Source organism: Schistocerca piceifrons, chromosome 4, assembly GCF_021461385.2.
Source record: "Schistocerca piceifrons isolate TAMUIC-IGC-003096 chromosome 4, iqSchPice1.1, whole genome shotgun sequence".
Lineage (NCBI taxonomy): Eukaryota > Metazoa > Arthropoda > Insecta > Orthoptera > Acrididae > Schistocerca > Schistocerca piceifrons.
In genome coordinates this window covers 171,794,620-171,816,095 of record NC_060141.1, presented here as the reverse complement: position 1 = coordinate 171,816,095, position 21,476 = coordinate 171,794,620, and the positions used below count along the sequence as shown (strand labels likewise).

At 46.5% G+C, this 21,476-nt stretch overlaps 1 protein-coding gene across 2 annotated transcripts in view; it reads left to right on the top strand.

The window, feature by feature from the left end:
• Positions 1–4,122: 4,122 nt before the first annotated feature.
• LOC124795174 (UDP-glycosyltransferase UGT5-like) overlaps positions 4,123–21,476 on the top strand; it is a 336,005-nt gene continuing 318,651 nt past the window's right edge. Inside the window, exon 1 of one of the 2 annotated variants that reach the window (XM_047259072.1) lies at positions 4,123–4,271. The gene's annotated coding sequence lies outside the window, so the exon portion shown is untranslated. The remainder of the gene's footprint in view (positions 4,272–21,476) is intronic. The other variant, XM_047259071.1, reaches the window with a different exon arrangement.

Sequence of the window (21,476 nt, the reverse complement as noted above, 5' to 3'; positions counted from 1 at the left end):
CCTTAGTGCTTCTGTATACCACTTCCCTGCGTATTGATTCTTTCTGACTAATCTCTTAAACCTCAGCCTACTCTTCATCCCTACTACAGTGTGATCTGAGTCTATATCTGCTCCTGCGTATATCTTACAATCGGGTATCTGATTTCAGAATCTCCGTCTGACCATGATGTAATCTATCTGAAATCTTCCCGTATCACCCGGCGTTTTCAAAGTGTACCTCCTCTACTTGTGATTCTTGAACAGAATATTCGCTATTACTAGCTGTAATTTATTACAGATTTCAATTAGTCTTTCTCCTCTCTCATTCCTTGTCCCAAGTCCATATTTTACTGCAACTATTTCTTCTGTTCCTTCCCCTACAACTGCATTCCAGTCCCCCATGACTTAAATTTCCATCTCCCTCTACGTACTACATTACCCTTTCAGTACCTTCATATACTTTCTCTCTCTCTCTCTCTCTCTCTCTACATCTTTAGCTTACGACGTCGTCATGTACACCTGAACTATCGTTGTCGGCGTTGGTTTGCTGTCGATTCTGATAAGGACAACCTTATCACTGAACTGTTAACAGTAACACACCCTCTGCCCTAACTACTCTCGTTATACCATTTTATGCTGCTGTTGGTATTACCCTATACTCATCCGAGCAGAAATCCTTGTCTTATGTCCATTCCACTTCACTGATCCCTACTATACCCAAATGGAGCCTCTGAATTTGCTTTTTCAGATTTTCTAGCTTCCGTACCACGTTCAAGCGTCCGACATTCCACGTCCCGACTCGTAGAACGTATCCTTTCTTTGGTTATTTAACCTTTTCCTCATGGTCACCTCCCCCTTGGCAGTCCCCTCCCGGAGATCGTAATGGTGGACTGTTCCGGAATCTTTTGCCAATGGAGAGATTATCATGACACTCTTTCAATTACAGGCAACATGGCCTGTGGATACACGTTACGTATCTTTAATGCAGTGGTTTCCGTTGCCTTCTGCATCCTCATGCCGTTGATCATTACTGATTCTTCCTCCTTTACGGGCAGTTTCCAACCCCAAGGACAGGTTAGTGCCCTGGACCTCTGTCCGCTCCTCTGCCCTCTTTGAAAAGGCCGTAGGCGCAATTTGGGTGATTTATTATGCCGGAAGCCCTCGGGCGCCATTGCTAATTATAAATAAAAATTTAGGCAGTGGAGGGTATCGAACTGGACGCAACACCTTGACCACGGGTGCCATGTATTGCTCTTAAACAAAACCATTCTGTTGCTACAAATCGAGATTAACTGTACAAGAAACAAGTTTGTTCCTTACTTCCTGAACGTAGGGTCCCGAATTCAGTTTAAGCCGTCGACTTCTGGCGACAAGTACTTTGTGTCCCGATGCTACCAACTCTGGTGATGTGACAATACAGTACCCGTGTGTATCGCCGCCGTGACGAAGTGATGTCGTGCCATGCCTGACGTGCCGAAGCAGTAAGCGCATGTGTAGTGCCAGAACTGCGTGCATGAAGTTCATCTTGTTCCCCCCCCCCCCCCCCCCTCAGTTCCACTATCCCCTTGGCTGTCCGTGTGTTGGCTTCGGTTGGCGGAACTTGCTATCTTCGCTGCCCACGCGCCCCTGAAAACTCGTTCAAGATGACGTAAGCGAATTACACAAATCCCGCTTTCTAAATTTAAGTCTTCTTCCATGTTCTGCTCAGTTACTTTTGAAAGAGAATTTTATTGCCTGGTCCATAGGTGACAAAGCACTTGTTTTACAAACGTACGTTCGACAACTTTTTGTTTTATTTAGCTAGCTTTCGTTCTTTGCCAACAGTTTTGGGGTCCAAATTTTAGTTTACCTGCGACCAGTGAGAACGCTGATCCCTACCTGATGGGTTGGGTAACGGTTAGGTTTGAGATATCGGACAGCAGCATACAAAAACGTCGATATATTTGTTATTTGTTGATATATGTGTTATTTATAATCGATATTAGGTCATCCAATATACCGGTAACATCGATATTTAGTGGCAATGTAATCGAATATTATTATTACTACTATTATCAAATGGTTCAAATGGCTCTGAGCACTATGGGATTTAACTGCTGTGGTCATCAGTTTCCTAGAACTTAGAACTACTTAAACCTAACTAACCTAAGGACATCACACACATCCATGCCCGAGGCAGGATTCGAACCTACGACCGTAGCGGTCGCGCGGCTCCAGACTGTAGCGCCTAGAACCGCTCGGCTACTATTACCATCACTAGCATTCGGGAGGACGACGGATCAAACCCGTCTCCGGCCATCCTGATTTAGGTTTTCCATGATTCCCTAAATCGTTTCAGGCGAATGTCGGGATGGTTCCTTTGAAAGGGCACGGCCGATTTCCTTCCCAATCCTTCCCTAATCCGAGCTTGTGCTCCGTCGCTAATGACCTCGTTGTCGACGGGACGTTAAACGCTAATTTCCTCCTCCTATTATCATCGAACTCATAATAGAGAAAACTCCACTTTCTTTTTAATACTGAAATATTTACAGCACAAGAAAGGTACCTACAGTTTTTTACTTTGAGGTTCTTATACAAATTTTCACTATTTTGTGTTATGTATTTTCGTAATCTCCCACGCAAAAGTAAGGTTGGCAGAAATATTGGAAACATGGAAGCCCCTGGAAGCTTAGGAAATAACTCATTCACAATGCAGAGAAAAATATTTCAATCTACTTCCAGTCTGTATAAGATAGCTAGAAGTTATTTATCTGTTGTAGGGACTTCAGTTCCAGAAGAAAGATTGTTTTCAGAAGCTGAGAAAGTTATGTCTTCTCGAAGAAGTAGATTAAAAGCTCTACACATCACCAAATTATTTTTTATAAATTCTTTAGGAAGTATGTTTCGGAATGGATTATTTTTCATTTATATTATTTTTATTTTAGGTGATTTTTTAAATTTTTCCTCAGATTTGTCTGTCTATGTGTAAAATAACTCATAATTAATTCGGTTTCCTTTAATTTTTGTATTAATTCATAAAACACTCTCCTCACAGTTTTAAATAACACATGCAGTCATAACTAACCTGAATTTTAAAACTAAAGTTTTGCACCGATATATCGAAACATTAAGGTTTCTCATTCGATTTATTGTCGGTACCTGTAAACTGTTGCAAAGAATGAAAGAAGCCGTATTTGCTCCTGTTTTGGAAAGTACGTTAGAGTTGCTGGGGGAAACAAAATGTTGAGGGAGGGTCGTGAGTCCTCCCTGGATAACTCTATCGGTACAGTATTTGTCCGCGAAAGGCAAAGGTTTAAGTTGGAGTCCCGGTGCAGCACACAGTTTTAATTTGCCGGCAAGCTGTGAACGTTCCCTGGCTGTTGTGTGGAGAAATACTTTCGCATTTCTTTCATTGAGTGTAGAGCACCGCCACCAACACGCGTGAGTCTTCCCGCGAAACATCACTAGAGATGAACGAAGGAATGTGTTATCTGTCGATATATGTGTTATTTATAATCGATATTCAATCATCCGATATATCGGAATCATCGATATTTAGTGGACATGTAATCGTCTCCGACAGAAGCTACGTAGACAAAATATGTACGCCGTCCAGAGTGGCCGAGCGGTTCTAGGCACTTCAGTCTGGAACCGCGCGACCGCTACGGTCACAGGTTCGAATCCTGCCTTGGGCATGGATGTGTGTGATGTCCTTAGGTTAGTTAGGTTTAAAGTAGTTCTAAGTTCTAGGGGACTGATGACCTCAGCTGTTAAGTCCCATAGTGCTCAGAGCCATTTGAACCATATTTTTACTCGATGTACTCGTAGAGTAGAAACTGGCTAAATGAGTAGCCACAAACTGTTACGTTTACACCTATCAGATTCACAGAACGGCATGAGTTGATCAATGTTTCATACGTTTTGATGGCAATATTAGTACGGCTATCTTATCGGTCTCATCCAGCTGGTATTCCATCTACCTGCACGTTGAAAACAAGCAGCAGCACAGCCGCCAAATCGCGAGGGAGTTTCGGAATGCAGAGGCCGTTACCTATCGCAGACGTCAGCTCTTGGCTGCGCACCGGAGCGCAATGCACTCGAGCCAGGCAAAGAGCGCTACACTTGGCAACGCAGAGACTAAGGCAGCCAGAAGCCGGCGAGAGACGGCGCACCGACCTGGGCTAGAGTGGGGCAGGAGGCGCGCGAACAGCTGACAGTCTGCCGGCTTTTGTGGGCTGGCTGGCCCGCGTCCCATTCAGTCGCGCTGCGGATGCCGTTGTGGCTTGTGGGGTGTGCCTACTTCCTTCGACAAGGTAGGACAAATGATAAATACCGGTTGGCTGCGTGAAGTACACACCTTCTGCTATGCTAAATATACGTCATAATTTACCAAAGCAACGCGTATCACGCGGGGCTCCTATTCTGCAATAAGCACCATTCTTTTTTTAAACGCATTTTTCCGATTACATCTAACGTGCAAAGGTAACGTCTGATGAATTTCATTTCACAAATTTAAGCTCCGATAGATGCACATTGATCTCTGAGTAACATAATATACATTACTGAAGACATCCGTCACAGTTTATTCAACCGCCATTCTCACAGAAACGAGAAGTACCGTTTACGAACAATGAATGTCTCCGTCATAAAAGTGAAATAAGAATTTTTGTACCACTGTCTACTTATGGCTTGTATACATCGAAACTGGTCAAATGACTGAGTGCTTTTAATACTGTTTTTACTTAGTAAGAAGCGAAATATAACCATTGTTCCAGATTTTTGCTGTAGCTAGAATTACCGGCAAGCAAATCTGAGAGTTCCCGGCTGTAAGTTATTTAAGTTGGCATTAAAATGGGCAGTAGTATCGTACTATGAACTTCGAAAGTTTAGGCCTCTCGACAGAAGAAAATTACTTAACCCTAGAACACTAAATGGGAGGAAAATATGGTATTATTACTAAACCATTTTGCTACCCGTAAGTTTAGGCGTTATTTTGTAAACAATGTGATGTACAGAACGTGTCGACAATAGTTACGTGGCGCCAAGTTCCTAATAATGGGCAGTAGACTGTAGTTAGAAGAGATAATGTAGATTATACACTTGGGCCAATTTTGTTTTATTTTATTTACGTGATGAAACAGAATTACCTCGAGGTATTCTTCAAAAATTCGAAGATATAATTTTGTGTCAATGATCTGTTATTTGCTGTAAATGTAGTGCACAATCGTGTGTACATAATCAGAGCCAGAGTTATTTTCAGTTAAAAACTGCTCATGATTAATTTTCAGCCGAATAAAGAGCGAATGACAGCACTGGCTAGATGTGCTGCCATGGCTAAAACACCTCTCATAAAACGACAGTTACATGTTCTGTAAATCATTTGAAGATTGTTTTCATTGAAATTATGTAGAACAAGTCCGTTTACAGAATAGGATGCATGATCACTTTTAAAATTAGTGGACATATATATTTTTCACTACTCATGTAATTACACTTGAAAACTAGACAGTGTTACAGGATCGTACACCTATATTTTAACACGCCTCCATACCCCCCCACCCCCCCCCCCACCCCACGCCCCGCAGCCGATATCGCTAACTCACGCGTATACGGTGGCTATCGACTCAGAAATACGCCGGTTCGCATCCTGGTGGTGGACGAAATTCCACTGCCAATACTTGGCAGGTGAGGGGAGGAGAGGTGGTGGTGTAATGTTCCTCATCACCAGTTCCTTGCGTCGATGCCCTGGGTTAAATTCGAAACCTTTCTGCAGTGTTTCATGAAGTAGGGATATGTGACACTGTTGGTGATTCGTCCGTTGCGTGGGGACGATAACGAGTAGGCCATGTGCTGGCACCGAATTTCCTCCTCTCCGTTATCATCATCATCCTTTTCTGTTTTTCACGGCCGATGTCAGAGATGTGTGCGTCATATCCACCAAAATATTCGTCAGAGATTGCCCCGCTACGCAATATGTTTCTAACGACATTGGAATTACCGTTCTTGTTAAATACGATACGCGTGGTGGTCACAATGCATTCTTTCCAAAGACTGAAAATGGTAGACCTAATCACAAAGTAAGAGGATGTATATTAAGTGTCCAGCAAATGTTGCCAATGTCGAACTTTAGCCTTGTACTGTGCTACAGATCAGTCTGTTGCCAAAATTGTTCCTTACTTACATTCGATGGCTTCGGCAACTCTCAACCGAACTGTCACATCCAGATTTACCTCGACCATAATCTACACTGCAGGTTAATCTGTCAACACAACAGATAACGGAGCAACCACACTCGAAAGCATTCTAATTATTTGATTCGTTATTGACATACTGAAAGTAAAAAGATCGAAACACTCTCCGGAAGTTGCCAAATTTTGTTGCTTCGTGATAAACAGCGGTACATCACATCAGATTCGAGTTGTAAAATTTTATCTGGACTTCCACCATCCATTAGGAGCAACGCAAGTCTTTTGCCTTCAAAAATACTTTTACAAATTTTGGGAGCAGATTCATGATACCCAAAAAGGTTCTTATAAAATACCCGTGTGAAACATCTTCGTTTTCGAGTTATTTATGAAAGTTGACGTTCAGCGACTTTCCAGGTGCAACCCAACAGCTTCATTCATTTGTGCACCTGTTTGGCTCATTCTATCCTAGGTGGTGGTGTGTTGCCAGGGAGACTTGTTTACATTTGTCTGTTTTCAACGTGTCCATTGTGTACATGTACTGCAGGTAGTGAGTTAACTGTAAGTGCTAATTTCAAACAAGGCAGGATATTCATTTTGTGAGCAGGCAGACATTATAATGGTAATGGACATGAGGCTGCAAGGTTGTATCGGATGAGGTTTCCAGACGAAAGGCAGCCGATTTATCCAAACTTTGGTGCTGTGTGTCGTCACGTTACCGAGACAGGATCCGTAACGCCACAGACTATTGACCATGGAAGATCATGTGTTGCTCGTAAACCTGAACAGCAAGGTCCCATTCTGCAGGCTGTCGAAGAACAGCTAGGTATTAGTGCAAGACAAATGGCCTTGGTATGTGGTACATCATTCAAATTCAGCATGAAGGATACTTCACGAGCAACTCGTGTATCAATGTCATCTTCAAAGTGTGCCGATCACCCACAGCTGGAGAATTTTTGCCGATGGTTTTGTTGCAAATACTGCCAATCTCTTGTTTGTCTCTTCAGGTTTTTTTATGGACGAGACATTGTTTGGCAGATATATGAAATATCAAATTTTCTACAGCCAACACATTGGCCCGATCATAGTTCTCATGCTACAGTGCAGGCTAGACATTAGCCTTAGTTTGAGATTGTGTGGGCTGGAATTACACCAGAAGAGGATGTAACTGAAGACATCCAAGAAAAGCTACAGCCACATCCACTCAGCATGCGAGGCACAAATCCACGCATTTTGGAAGTCCACAATACCCAGTATCAGACAAAACCTCTGAGGTGATACCCACAAGACCTGCAAGAGGACAGATGACTGCTGCAGGGTTTGGCAGGACTGTACATTCTCCTAGCATGTCTCACAGGTGCTGAGTATAGGAACATTATTCAACACACTCCAAGACCCACTAGAAGATGTGTCCTGCAAATAAGAAGAAACGTCGTCTGTGCATGACAGATCACCAAAACATTTCAACGTCAGTGTTCGAGATGCAGTGTCTGGTATCCAGTGTGACAGATGGATAGGTCTAGGAGGACCGCTTCCATAGTTAGCATGTCCACCTTTGTGTTATTACCTCTGGCGACACCTTAAACAAGTGGTCTATGTAGCAGACCACCTAGAAGCAAAAACTCTTCATCGATGTGTCATGGATGCCTGCAAGACCATTCGAAACCATCAGGGAGTATTTGAAAGGTGCAACAGTCAATCATTCAACAAAGAATGCATGTTTTGAAACAAGAGGAGGCCATTTCAAGCATTTGTTATGAATTTATGTGTTGATGAGCTCCAAAAACCTAAATTGTAAACTTTCACTGACAAGTCGAAAACGAAACATTTTTGGATATATGTCTATCAGAACTTTTTTTTCTGGTGTAAGGAACCTGTCCTCGAAGTTCGTAGAAGTATCTTTGAAACATCCTGTTTATGAGGTGTGATCAAGATACACTGGTTTAATCAGCATCTCTACTTTGCAAGCCACATTATGGTTTGTGGCAGAAGGTGCTTCTGGTATTCCACATCCCCCACCTCCCCCCCCCCCTTCACACCCCCTGTGGGTCTGGGGGTTAGAATAGGTCCGAGGTATTCCTGCCCATCGTAAGAGGAAACTAAAAGGTCTTTATGTCATGGTCCCCTGTTGGATTTGACCTCCATCTTTCTAAATATTCCTGAAGAGTGAGCCAATTGGGGAAGGGCGCCTTACGTGGTGCATCATGTCCATCGTGCATTGAAATCCTTAGCCCACTTTCTCGTCGTCGCATTGCAGTCCCGCTCATTCATCTCCTGGGTGAGGACACCTTACTAGGTGCGTTTTCCACCATGCACTATGAAGTGTCAGTTTCTGCACTGATGATGACCATGGACTTCTTTGCACCTTATATCCAGCACAGTAGCCAGTGCATTGTAGTGGGGCCATCACGTACCCTGTTCGTTGTAGCCCCTGACCACACAGGGATCACTTCGCTGATGCCTGCGCCGTTAACTCCCCACATATGCCATGGAGTAGATTTCCCTGGGATATCGGGACTCCCGGCAATGGCCATCCTGCCAGGTGGCCCTTGCTGAGGCTGGATGGCGCCAATGGGAATGGCCCCTGGTCAGAGTGGGTGTCATCAGAGTGATACACCATGAAGTGTAGTATGTCATCTCTTGCTGATGGTCCGCTGTCGCCAGTCTCTAAGCCGGAAAAGTCTACCTTCAGTGCTAAGAATTATGACCCCAAATCGTTCCCCTTCTTGGCCACACCATGGGAGGAATGCCAGGCTAAGTATGGTAGTGAAGCTTATGCGCCCCAGTACCTCGTATGTACGAGAGTTGTTGGGGAATCTTCCACATCCATGAAGCCTCAGTTTTTTGTGGAGCATTTGAAGGACAAGTTTGGGGAGGTGGGGGGCTTGTCCAAAATGTGGTCTGTGTCAGTCTTGATAAAAACAGTATCCTCTGCCCAGTCACAGGCATTATTCGTTTGTGACAAGTTGGGGGATGTTTCTGTTACCGTCACGCCCCATAAGAGCTTGAATATGTTCCAGGGTATCATATTCCACAGGGACCTTCTTTTGCATTCTGACGACGAGCTGTGCACTGAGGTGTTCATTTTGTACGGCACGACCATTGGAGTCCATGGGATGATGTTGCAACCCGTGCCTTCATCTTGGCCTTCTAGGGTGACATATTGCCTGAGAAGGTTAAGGTGATGGTCTACCACTGTGACTTCAAGCCATATATCCCTCCTCCAGTGTGGTGCTTTAAGTGCTGGAAGTTCAGCCATACGTCTTCCTGCTGTACTTCCAGTGTCACATGTCAAGGTTATGGACATCCATCAAATCACACTACTCAATGTGCCCCAACTCCCATCTGAGTCAATTGCAGAGAGCATCATTTATGTTGCTCTCCAGACTGCAGAATTTTACAGAAAGGGAGGAAAATCATGGAATATAAGACCCTGGACCTGCTGACCTACACTGAGGCAAAGAGAAAATTTGAGCACCTACATACTGTGGCTATTACCACCTCTTACGCCACTGCTACGAGAATAGTTGTCGCCAGATCACTTCCTCGCATTCCTGTCGCCTCTCAGAACTGGGAGACTACACCTGTGCCCTTGAAGGTGGGGGGCATTTCCCTCCCAGTTGCTCCCACAGCACCTACTTCAGAAGCAACAGCCCCCAACCATCAGGGATATCAGTCCCCACTTCTGAGCTGGAGAAGTGTAAATCTTCTTCAGCTCCTCTCGTTGGGAAGGGGTCTCTTGGGTCACTCCCTTCTCAGGTTTCTGCTAGTGGGAAAGATGACACCCACCAGTGGCTGAAGAGCCCAAAAGCAGCTGGTTGTAGGGCTTTAAAATCATCCTCAGTCCCAGAGACTGAATCAGTGAAGCTCTCCCAGCCAGGGAAACCCAAGAAGCAGTGAGAGAAGTCCAAAAAGAAGGTCCCCAAGACAAAAGGAATTGCAGTGGCATCCACAAAAAATTGTTCAAAATGCTCTGAGCACTAAGAGACTGAACATCTGAGGTCATCAGAACTTAGAACTACTTAAACCTAACCAACCTAAGTACATCACACACATGCATGCCCGAGGCAGGATTCGAACCTGCGACCATAGTGGTCGCACGGTTCCAGACTGAAGCGTCTAGAACCGCTCGGCCACACTGGCCGGGTGGCACCCACACCACCACTAACTACAAGCTCTGCGTCTGCTCATGAGGTGGAGATCCTAGTGTCCACTGAGGACCTAGATCTCGCCAAACCCTCAGACACAATGGATATTGGCTGTTCAGGCAACAAGTCTGTGGCAGTAGGTGACTGTGAGGCATGAACTGCCTCAATGAATATTCCATGCCTTCCCAGTTTCACGATGACGTCATTCTCCAGTGGAATTGTAGCGGTTTTATTCACTGCCTGGCAGAGATATGGCAACTGTTAAGTTTTACACTTGCTTTCTGCATTGCCCTTCAGGAAACCTGGTTCCCGGTAATGGAAACCCCTGCCCTCAGTGGCTACAATGGATAGTACAGCAACCATAGCGACTTTAATCGAGTGTCAGGAGGAGTTTGCGGTTATGTCCTAAACTCAGTCTGTAGTGAACCTGTGCCCCTTCAAACCCCTGTTGAAGCTGTGCCTGGCAGAATAAGGACAATGCAGGAAATAACTGCAACGTATATCTTCCTCCAGATGGTACAGTATCCCTGAATGTATTAACTGCACTGATTGACCAACTCCCTAAATCTTTCCTACTTTTGTGAGATTTTAACGCCCATAACCCCTTGTGGGGTGGCGCAGTGCTTACTGCCTGAGGCAGAGATGTCGAAACTTTACAGCCTCAGTTCAACCTCTGCGTCTTAAATACTGGGGCTGCCACACATTTCAGTATTGCTCTTAGTAGTTACTCGGCCAATTATTTATCAATTTGCAGTCCAGGACTTCTCCCATCTATCCACTGAAAAGCACATGACGCCCTGAGTGGCAGTGACCACTTCCCCATCTCCCTGTCGTCCGCAGCTCGTGGTCGTGCAGTAGCGTTCTCGCTTCCCACGCCCGGGTTCCCGGGTTCGATCCCCGGCGGCGTCACGGATTTTCTCTGCCTCGTGATGACTGGGTGTTGTGTGATGTCCTTAGGTTAGTTAGGTTTAAGTAGTTCTAAGTTCTAGGGGACTGATGACCATAGCTGTTAAGTCCCATAGTGCTCAGAGCCATTTGAACCATCTCCCTGTCACTGCACTGGCGTCAGGCCCACAGACGCCTGTCCAGAGGGGTTTTAAACAAGGTGGACTGGGAAACTTTCATGACAAGGGGCCTCCTGCCCAATGACGCCAAATGCTCATTTCCTTTACCTCTGCTGTCTCCGTTGAATCTCCCCCACACGGGAACATCGATGTGATGGATGAGCAGGTTACGACAACAATCGTTTCTGTGGCAGAAAACACGATCCCTCGCTCTTTAAGGTGCCCCCGGCGAAACGTAGTCCCTTGGTGGTCGCCAGAAGTCGCGAAGCGATTAAGGAGCGTCGGCGAGCTCTACAGCGGCATAAGCAGCACCCTTTCCTGGAGCACCTCATAGCCTTTAAATGGCTCCATGCTCGTGTTCGCCAACTTATCAAACGATGGAAGCAGGAGTGTTGGGAGAGATATGTCTCTACCTTTTGTTGCTGTAAATCACCTTCCCAGCAGATATTCCCGGTGTCAACATAAATGGCGCGTTATCTACGGACGCAAACGCGACTGCCAAGCGCTTTGCTGAGCACTATGCTCGAGCCTCTGTGTTGGAGAATTACATCCCCATCCTTTTGCACTCTCAAATGGCGGCTGGAAGGGAAATTCCTCTCGTTCACTACACGCCACAGTGAATCCTATAACGCCCCATTTGCAGAGTGGGAGCTCCTCAGTGCCCTTTCTCATTGCCCTGACAGCTCCTGGGCCAGATTGGATCGACAGTCAGATGATTAAACATCCCTCATCTGACTACAATCGACATCTCCTTGTCATCTCCAACCGGATCTGGTGCAATGGCATCTTTCCATCGCAATGGTGGGAGAGCACCATCATTCTGGTGCTCAAACCCGGTAAAAACCAGCTTGATGTGAAAAACTATCGCCCCATCAGCCTCACCAACTTTCTTTGTAAGCTGCTGGAAAATATGGTATGTCGGCGGTTGGGTTGTGTCCTGGAATCATGTGACCTACTGGCTCCATGTCAGGGTGGCTTCCGCCAGGGTCGCTCTACCATTGACAATCTTGTGTCCCTCGAGTCTACCATCCGAACAGCCTTTTCCAGACGCCAACACCTGGTTGCCGTCTTTTATGATTTACGAAAAGTGTATGACACCACCTGGCGACATCATATCCTTGCCACATTATACGAGTTGGGTCGGTGAAGCCCGCTCCCGATTTTTATCCAAAACTTCCTGTCGCTTTGTACTTTCCATGTCCAAGTCTGTGCCTGCCATAGTTCCCCCCCATATCCAGGAGTATGGTGTCCTGCAGGGCTCTGTATTGAGTGTATCTGTATTTTTAGTGGCCATTAATGGTCTGGCTGCAGCTGTAGGGCTGTCTGTCTCACCTTCCCTGTATGCAGACGACTTCTGCATTTCGTACTGCTCCGCCAGTACTGGTGTTGCTGAGTAGCGCCTACAGGGAGCCATCCACAAGGTGCAGTCATGGGCTCTAGCCCACGGTTTCCAGTTTTCGGCGGCAAAGTCGTGTGTTATGCACTTCTTTCGGCATCGCACCATTCATCCAGAAACAGAACTTTACCCTAATGACGGTCCGCTCACTGTAGTGGAGGCATGTCGATTCTTAGGACTGGCTTTCGATGGACTCGCGATTGACTTGGCTTCCTCATCTTCATCAGCTTAAGCGGAAGTGATTTCAGCAGCTCAGTGCCCTCCACTGCCTGAGCAACACGGACTGGGTTCAGACCGATCTACGCTGCTGCAGCTGTACAGAGCCCTTGTTCAATCCCGCCTTGACTATGGGAGTCTGGTTTATGGTTCAGCGGCGCCCTCAGGGTTGCGTTTACTCGACCCAGTGCACCACTGTGGCGTTCGCCAGAGACAGGAGCTTTTAGGACGAGTCCAGTGACCAGCGTCCTGTTGGAGGCCAGAGTGCCTCCATTGCAGGTTAGGTGTGCACAACTGCTGGCCAGTTATGTTGCACACGTTGATAGTTCTCTTGCACATCCGATTCACTGTCTCCTTTTCCCACCCATGGTAGTTTATCTCCTGCTTTGGCGGCCCAGGTTAGGGCTTCCAATTGCCATCCGTGTCCAATCACTTCTTTCCAAACTGGAGTCCTTGCTTTTACCACCTATACTTGAGACCCATTCACATACACCCTCATGGTTTACACCTAGGCTGTAGCTTTGCCTGGACCTTTCACATGGCCATAAGGACTCAGTTAACTCTGCAGCTCTCCACTGCGACTTCTTCTTTATACTTGACATATACCAAGGCCATGAAGTGGTTTACACGAATGGTTCGATGGCTGATGATCAAGTCAGCTTCGCATATGTCCATGGAGAACGTATTGAACAGCATTCCTTGCCCGATGGCTGCAGTGTTTTCACTGCCGAGCTGTTGGTTGTATCTCGTGCTCTTGAGGACATCCGTTCATGTCCTGGGGAGTCGTTTCTTCTGTGTACTGGCTCCTTGAGCAGCCTATAAACTATCTACTAGTGCTACCTTCGTCATCCTCTGGTAGCGACCATCCAGGAATCCATGTATGTCCTGGAATGGTCCGGTCATTCAGTGGTGTATGTGTGGACTCCAAGTCACATTGGAATCCCAGGCAATGAACTTACTGACAGGCTGGCCAAACATGGTATGCGGAAACTGCTTATGGAGATCAGCTTCTCTGCAACAGGCCTGCAGTCAGTACTACGCCACAAGGTTTTGCGGCTTTAGGAGCCAAAATGGCATAACCTCAGCGTGCACAACAAACTACATGTCATTAAGGAGACTTCAAATGTGTGGCAGTCATCCATGCAGGCCTCTCACAGGGATTCTGTGGGTCTCTGCCGGCTCCACACTGGCCACACTTGGGTGACACATGGCTACCTCCTGCGCCTTAATGACCCACCTCAGTGTCAGTGCGGCACCCAGATGACAGTGGCCCATATCTTGGTGAGCTGTCCTCCTTTGGCTGCCCTGTGAAGGACTCTTCAGTTACTGGACTCATTGCCATTGCTGATAATGCCTCATTGGCTAATTTAGTTTTACATTTTATACGTAACAGAGGGTTTTATCATACTATATTAGTTTTAGCACATGTCCTTTGTCGCTTTGAGTTCTCCACTCTGATGCTTTTAGGCTGGATGTTTTAATGTATCACAGAGTGGCTAGCTTTTCGTTTTTATTCTCGTGGTCGGCCAGCCACGATCATCTGCTCTCTTGTTTTTACCCCTTCTACCTGTTTCTTGCTTCTCTCTGTGGTTTTCGTTTCCTGTTTTGTCCACAGTAGCGTTGGTTGTCCTTCTGTTGTTCTTCTGGCTCTTCCTTTCTCCTGTTATTGTGCTGTACATCTCCTTTCTTTTCTTCTTTCCCTTGTGTAATTATTTTACTGGGAACAAGGGACCGATGACCTCGCAGTTTTGTCCCTCCCCCCCCCCCCCACCTCTTTTAGACCAACCAACCAAACCCCCTTCACTCTTCCCTTCACGAATGGTTCATCGGAAGGACGATTGTGGATAAACCACGCTAGGTATGAGCTCTAATGTCTCCATCTCGTCATTTTCGTTTCACTACAAGTTTGCAAGAGGAAATATGTTGTACGACTCTTGAAATTTCAGAAGTTTACTGCTCTGCGATGTACAATGTCTCTCTTGTAACATCTGTTCCTAGAGTTTAATTGTCATCTCTGTAATGCTCTGACAGTTACTGAAGGACAAAATGCACTGTTCATTGTTGACTCTCTCTCTCTCTCTCTCTCTCTCTCTCTCTCTCTCTCTCTCTCTCTCTTCACTTTAAATCCAACCTGGCTGGGATCCCAGCTCGATGACCATAACTCAGGAATCGGTCAACTGCCAAACTCTGCAGCAAATATTTATCCTCTTGCAGGTCTTGTGGATATTATCCCAGAGTTTCGTCTGCCTCTGGGTACTGTAGAGTTCCAAAATACATGGGTCTTGTGCCTCCCATGATGAGTGGATGTGGCTGTAGCTTCTCTTGGGTGCCTTCAGTTACACCCTTTTCTGGTTGGTATAATTCCAACCCACACATTAATCTTAACTGAGTCTGATGTCTAGCTTCTTCAGTTACGCCCTTTTCTGGTTGATTTCTTCTTCTAGTGGTGGCACAGTAGCAATTTGGTGGTTGGTAGGACGGCTAGTCACACAGGTCGCATGCATGGGTGTGCAGAGCTGAAGGCCTGAGCTGGCTGCTTCTGCAGAAATCTTCATCACAGCGACCGTATGGTGTGTCATCTGCTCGACTACGTCAATCATGTGGTTAAACGTCTTCAGCAGCATGGTGGCCAGACTGACAATGTTGCCACTTCCCGCAGCATCGGTGGAGCTAGTGGAGGGGCTCTGAGGTACTGAGATTGGAGGCTGCACTGTGACCGCTGTCGCCGCCTTTCACGATGTCAGCCGGCCGGGGTGGCCGAGCGGTTAAAGGCGCTACAGTCTGGAACCGCACGACCGCTACGGTCGCAGGTTCGAATCCTGCCTCGGGCATGGATGTGTGTGCTGTCCTTAGGTTAGTTAGGTTTAAGTGGTTCTAAGTTCTAGGGGACTTATGACCACAGCAGTTGAGTCCCATAGTGCTCAGAGCCAATTGAACCATTTTTTTCACGATGTCGACGTTCCGCCTGATATTCTTCTATGCTGTAGGGGCGGAGATCGCCTTCTGTTTCGCCTCTACTGCTGTGAGTCGGATGGCCCACACTTCCAGCTCATGCGAGCTGCCCATCTGCAGCTGTAGGGTGCGCCTTCTGGCGCATTTGCGCCGTCTTCTGTGGTTTCGAGTGCCTCCAGCTGTTACATATGTGGCCAGCTATGGCAGCTCTGAACAGACGACGTCGCCTGCCCTGCTCGCTCTGTGTGGTGCCTCTCGCCACGATTCTAGGTTCTCCTTCATGACTGCTATCTTAGGTAATGGCGTGTATCCGAATAACTTCTGATTTTCAACGTAGTCCATGGCGATGGCCAGCAGGAGAGGTCCATCATTGCCTGTGCCCAGGAATGTCATTATGTGCACCCCAGACCTGAGGTATTCCAACACTTATTTAAGGTGATCAGTCTTCATCGTCCGCTAGAAGCCATGAAATGCAGCCTGGATCACCTCTTCTGGTTGCGTGGTGTGGGAGGAAAATGGCCACTGACATGCTGCTGCTTCATTCATCACACTATGGTAGTCTTCACCTGCACGAGGTCCTTTCCTCGTGATTTCACAGTGAAGTCAGACTTCACCCACTGTGAGATCTGTTGCAGGAAATGGCCACAATCATCTGTCACCTGAATGACGATCGGAGGTGGTTAGGCTCCTTCTGCTCAGCAGGTTGTGGGCTGCAGGTCTGGGAGCCAAGCTCTTCATCTCAGTGGCTGCTGGCGTGGCACCATCGTTTTCATCTAGGATTGTGAAGGCACCACTAGAGCTGTTGCTGTCTCCTCTACCAAACTCTGCATTTCTCGCCATGCTTAGGTGCCACATTCACTTGTTTCTCATAGTGTTACTCTCCTTGGCAAGGTGGAACTCTACAGTTTGACTCACCCTGAGTTCTTCCAGAGTCCCCCTTTCTGGTGGCTCTTACACACTTCTGCTGACCTCCAGGTGGCTCACAGCTATTTTCTGAGTATGTGCTTGTACCACAGGGTCCCAACCTTTACAACATTACTTCCTTTCTGTGCTGGAAGCTTATACTTCCATTATACCTTTCCCTCTCTGCCTCTCCCTTGGATGGTTTTCTTGGTGCACACCCTGCTTGGACCTTGTTCATGATCTGGGACTCGAGTTTCCACTTATGGCATTTTCTACAACTTTTCATTAAATAAATCCATGATCCCATTGATGGGTTGTACCTGTCACCAATTTTCGAAATTCTCCTAAAGTGCAGGGAAGGTTGCCAAATTAGTGTCTGTTCCACTTTTATGCCTTTCCATCTTTGTACCTTTCCTATTAACAAGGTAATAAACCCAAAACAGCAGCCATCACTTTGGGTGGGGGTGGGGAAGGCTCATCAAGTACCTGCACAATGGTAGCTCCCTAACCACACAGGTTGACATCTGTTGACGTCTGTGCTGAAATCACCCCTGTATGCCAAAGAGTATGTACCCATCATGACTGAAGCACAGTGTCTCTGAACAAGGCAGCTAATGCTGAGGCTGGGTGGCACCCTTGGAGAGGGCCCCCATTCAGAGTGGGTGGCACCATGGCAGTTGAGTAGTAAATGACGTAGATAAAGTTATCTCCTGCTGGTGGCTACATGGCCCCCACAGTGTCTGTGGAAGGAAAGTGATTTAAAGCAGAGAGATACAACCCTAAAATGTTCCCTTCCCAAGCTATGCTGTGGGAGGAACATAGGGCTAAGTGGCAACCAAAGAAATACCTCGTCCTCCCCAATACTTGGTTTGCACGAGGACTGATTGTGATTCCTTTTTGGCCACAAAGCCCTTATTCTTTATGGACATCATAAATTGTAAAAGCCATTTGAGATCATAGATGGGCTCTCCAATGCTGTCAGTGGAGCACCTGACTGCCTTTCAGGGACTCCGTGTCCAGGTCTGCAACTTCTCGTTCACAGGTTTGGGCGAAGATCAGTCATCTCTATGTGTACCTGACACCTACAGGTATACCTGGTATCACCCTGAACGGCGCTGTATACACTGACACAGATGCCATCGCTGAACATTTTGCTCTGCATTATGCTTGAGCCTCTGTGGAGTGAGGGCGAGTTCCCATCACAGTGACGAGAAAGCATCATCACCCAAGTACCAAAACTGGGTAAGCACCCTAGGGAGATGGACAGTTATCGCCCAATTAGTCTCACTAATGTTCTCTGGCAGTTGCTTGAATACATGGTGTGCTGGTGGCTGTATTGGCTTCTTGTGTCTCAGCATCTTCTGGCTCTATTCCAGGATTGTATTCACCAAGGCCATTCTGCTACTGATAATTTTGATGATTTGGTTTCTCTGGATTCTTCCATTCAGACAGCTTTTGCCCACTGCCAACACCTTTTAGTCATCTTTTTGACATGATGTCAAAAAGGTTTATGACATCATATGCCCACATCAAATCCTTGCTACCTTACATGAGTGGGGAATCTGAGACCTGTTCCCGATTTTTATCCAGAATTTCTTGTCTCATCGTATTTTCCAGCATCAAATTGAAGCCTCCCATAGTTCTCCCCATATCCAGGAGAATGGAGTCCCACAGGGCTCTGTAGTGGGTCTCTCTCTCTTTCTAGCATCCTTCAATGGTCTAGCAGCAGCTGTCGAATCCTCAGTCTCAACCTCCTTCTATGCTGACGACTTTTGCGACTACTATTGCCCCTATAGTGTAGGTGTCACTGAACATCGACTGCAAGGCGCCATACAAAAGGCACAGACATGAATCCTTATCCAGAGCTTCCGGTTTCAGCGGCCGTGACTCACATCATGCGCATCTGCCGATGTCGTATTGTTCACCCACAACCAGAACATTAACTCGACGACCAACTACTCTACGTAGTGGACAATTACCACTTATTAGGACTGGTCTTCAGTGCTCAGTTGACATGGATTCCCCATCTTTGCCAGCCTAAGCGAACATGCTGGTTGCACCTTGAATACACTTTGCTACCTGAGTAACAACAGCTGGGCTGCAGACTGTGCTTCTCTTCTGCAGCTTTATAAAGCCCTGACACAATTTGTCTTGATCAAGGGAATCTGGCAAATGGTTTGGCTTCGCCCTCAGCATTGCAGATTCTGGATCTGATAAACTACTGTGCAACAGGAGCCTTTTAAACTAGCGTTGTGAAAAGTTTACACATGGAGGCTAGGTCCCTCCATTGAGGATCAGGCTCCAACAACAGCTTCTCAGTTATGTTACACATATTTGCAGCTCCCCTAAGCATCTGAATGACTGTCTCCTCTTTCCAAACATGGAAGCACATCTCCAGATCAGGGATTACAGTGCAGTCCACTTTCAGTCCCTTCTCTCTGAACTGCAGTTGTTTCTTCTACCATCTCTTCTCTGTGCCCCACACATGCATTTCCATAGTGAATCCTTTGGCCACAGCTTCTTCTTGACCCGCTAAAAGTCCAAAAGATTTGGTTTCATCCTAATGCCCTCCACCATCAATTTTTCTCCATCGTTGGTGTTTCCCAGGGTTTAGAAGTAGTCTCTACCAATGCCTCGATGGTTGTTCGTCATGTAGACTTTGCTGGTACACACATGGGACGTACTGAACTGTGGTCCTACCGAGATGACTGAAGTGTTTTCAACTGCAGAGTTGGCAGCCATCTCTCATGCTCTTGAGCATATCTGTTCTTGCACAAGTGAGTCCTTTCTTATCTGCAGTGACTGCTTGAGCAGTTTTCAAGCTCTCGGTCAGTTTACCCTCATGATGATGGCTATCCAGGATTCTCTGTGTACTCTTGAATGATTTGGACACTCAGTGATCTTCATCAGGACCCCCGATCACATTTGTATCCCAGGAAAGGAACTCACTGATAGCCTGGCCAAACTGCATACCAGTTAGCTGACTCTTGAGATAGGTATTCCGGAAACAGACCCCCAGTCAGTATTATGCCATCAAGTTATAGGGATCTGGAATACAGAATGGCTCACTCTGACTTCAACAAACTAACCCCAGGTGAAAAAGGAAACTACAAATTGTGGACGTCCTTTATGCAGGCCTCCTGCAAGGGCTCTACCGTTTTGCCAGCTCCACATCAGTCATAGTTGGTTGATTCGTGGACATCTCATTGTGAGGACCAACTCACTGTTGTCATGGTTCCTGTTTGACAGTGGTCCACATTTTGCTGAACTCTCTCAAACTAGCCGCCCCTTGGTGGACTCTTAATCTGACTCTGACTTGCTACCCCTGGTGTTGGATGGTGCCTCAGTGGGTGACTTAGTTTTATGTTTTATTAGTCAAGGGGGCTTTCACCACTCTCTTTAAGGGAGGACCACTTAACCTTTTCAGCCAATTGAGGGGTTGGTAGAACATTGTTTTGCCATCTCTGCCCAGACCCGGCTGCAGCTGTCTGGGCTTGGTGGTCCACCCGGCCCTCATTCCACTCTTTTATAGTCTTCCTCCCTGCTATGGTATGGTATGGTCTATTTGACTTGTTTGTCTTCTGTTTATCTGTGCTGTCTTGTTGCCAGTTTTTCTTAAGCAATTTCTGAGGGGGTTACATCTGGTAATTGGCATTGGGTGGCGGTTGTATGCCCCTCATTGCATTCTGTTATAGGGGGCTTCCGACTGCTCCCTAGTTGGGGCACCTCAACTGCTTTTGTTCCTATGTCTCCATTTTTTCTTTTTGTCCCTATGCAGCCTTCGTGGACCTTCAGTAGACCTTGGGGTTTCCTTCCCCTGGGTTCTGCGCGCTAGGCCGTCTCTGATGTTCAGTCATCTAGATCTTCTTGAGGAAAAATAGACTGATGACATAGTAGTTTGGTCTCTCTAATCATCCAGGCAACCAATTTCCGCCTTATGTGGTGCTGTTACTCATGACGCTTGCTGAGGAACAACTTCTCCGCCATAATAGCCGCACACATGCCCATCTCTTCTTGAGTAACGTCTCTGACATAACTGGGGTTGTCGTTGGGAGGCCAGATGGCACCACCGACAGAATCTGTGATCCACCACAGCCTTTGCTTTCTTCAGCAAGCCTCTGAACTCTGGCCATGACCACGACATCTCTACGAGCGATGACGACTGAACATGAGTGACAACACACTGAACAAGCCTCGTTGCATATCATGAGTATTGTGGCGTTTCTGCCTTCCCATAAACAGCATCATCCGTGAATAGCCTCTCGTTTCTTCTGATCTTATCCACTAAATCATTAACATAAACTGTAAACACTAACGGTCCTGTAAAACTCTCTCTCATCCCGCTACGAACAAACTGTTGTTCTGTCTCCTAGAAAGTCCTGAATCCAGTCACACATCTCGTCCGGCACTTAGTAAGTTAACTAAACTACAGTATAGGCATCTTTGTCCTGAGGATGGCGGTTGCAACTCAGCCGAAACACCGGTACATTTTAGTATTTTAGATGATGACGTGGCAATATACCCTGCTGCTTTTAATGAGAAAACCAGAGATGTATAAGGAGCACTGGCGAAAAAAGTAAGTAAAGTATGTATCATTTCAAAAGTAATTGCCATAGCTGTTAATATATGTATTCCCCTATGAGACAAGACGGTC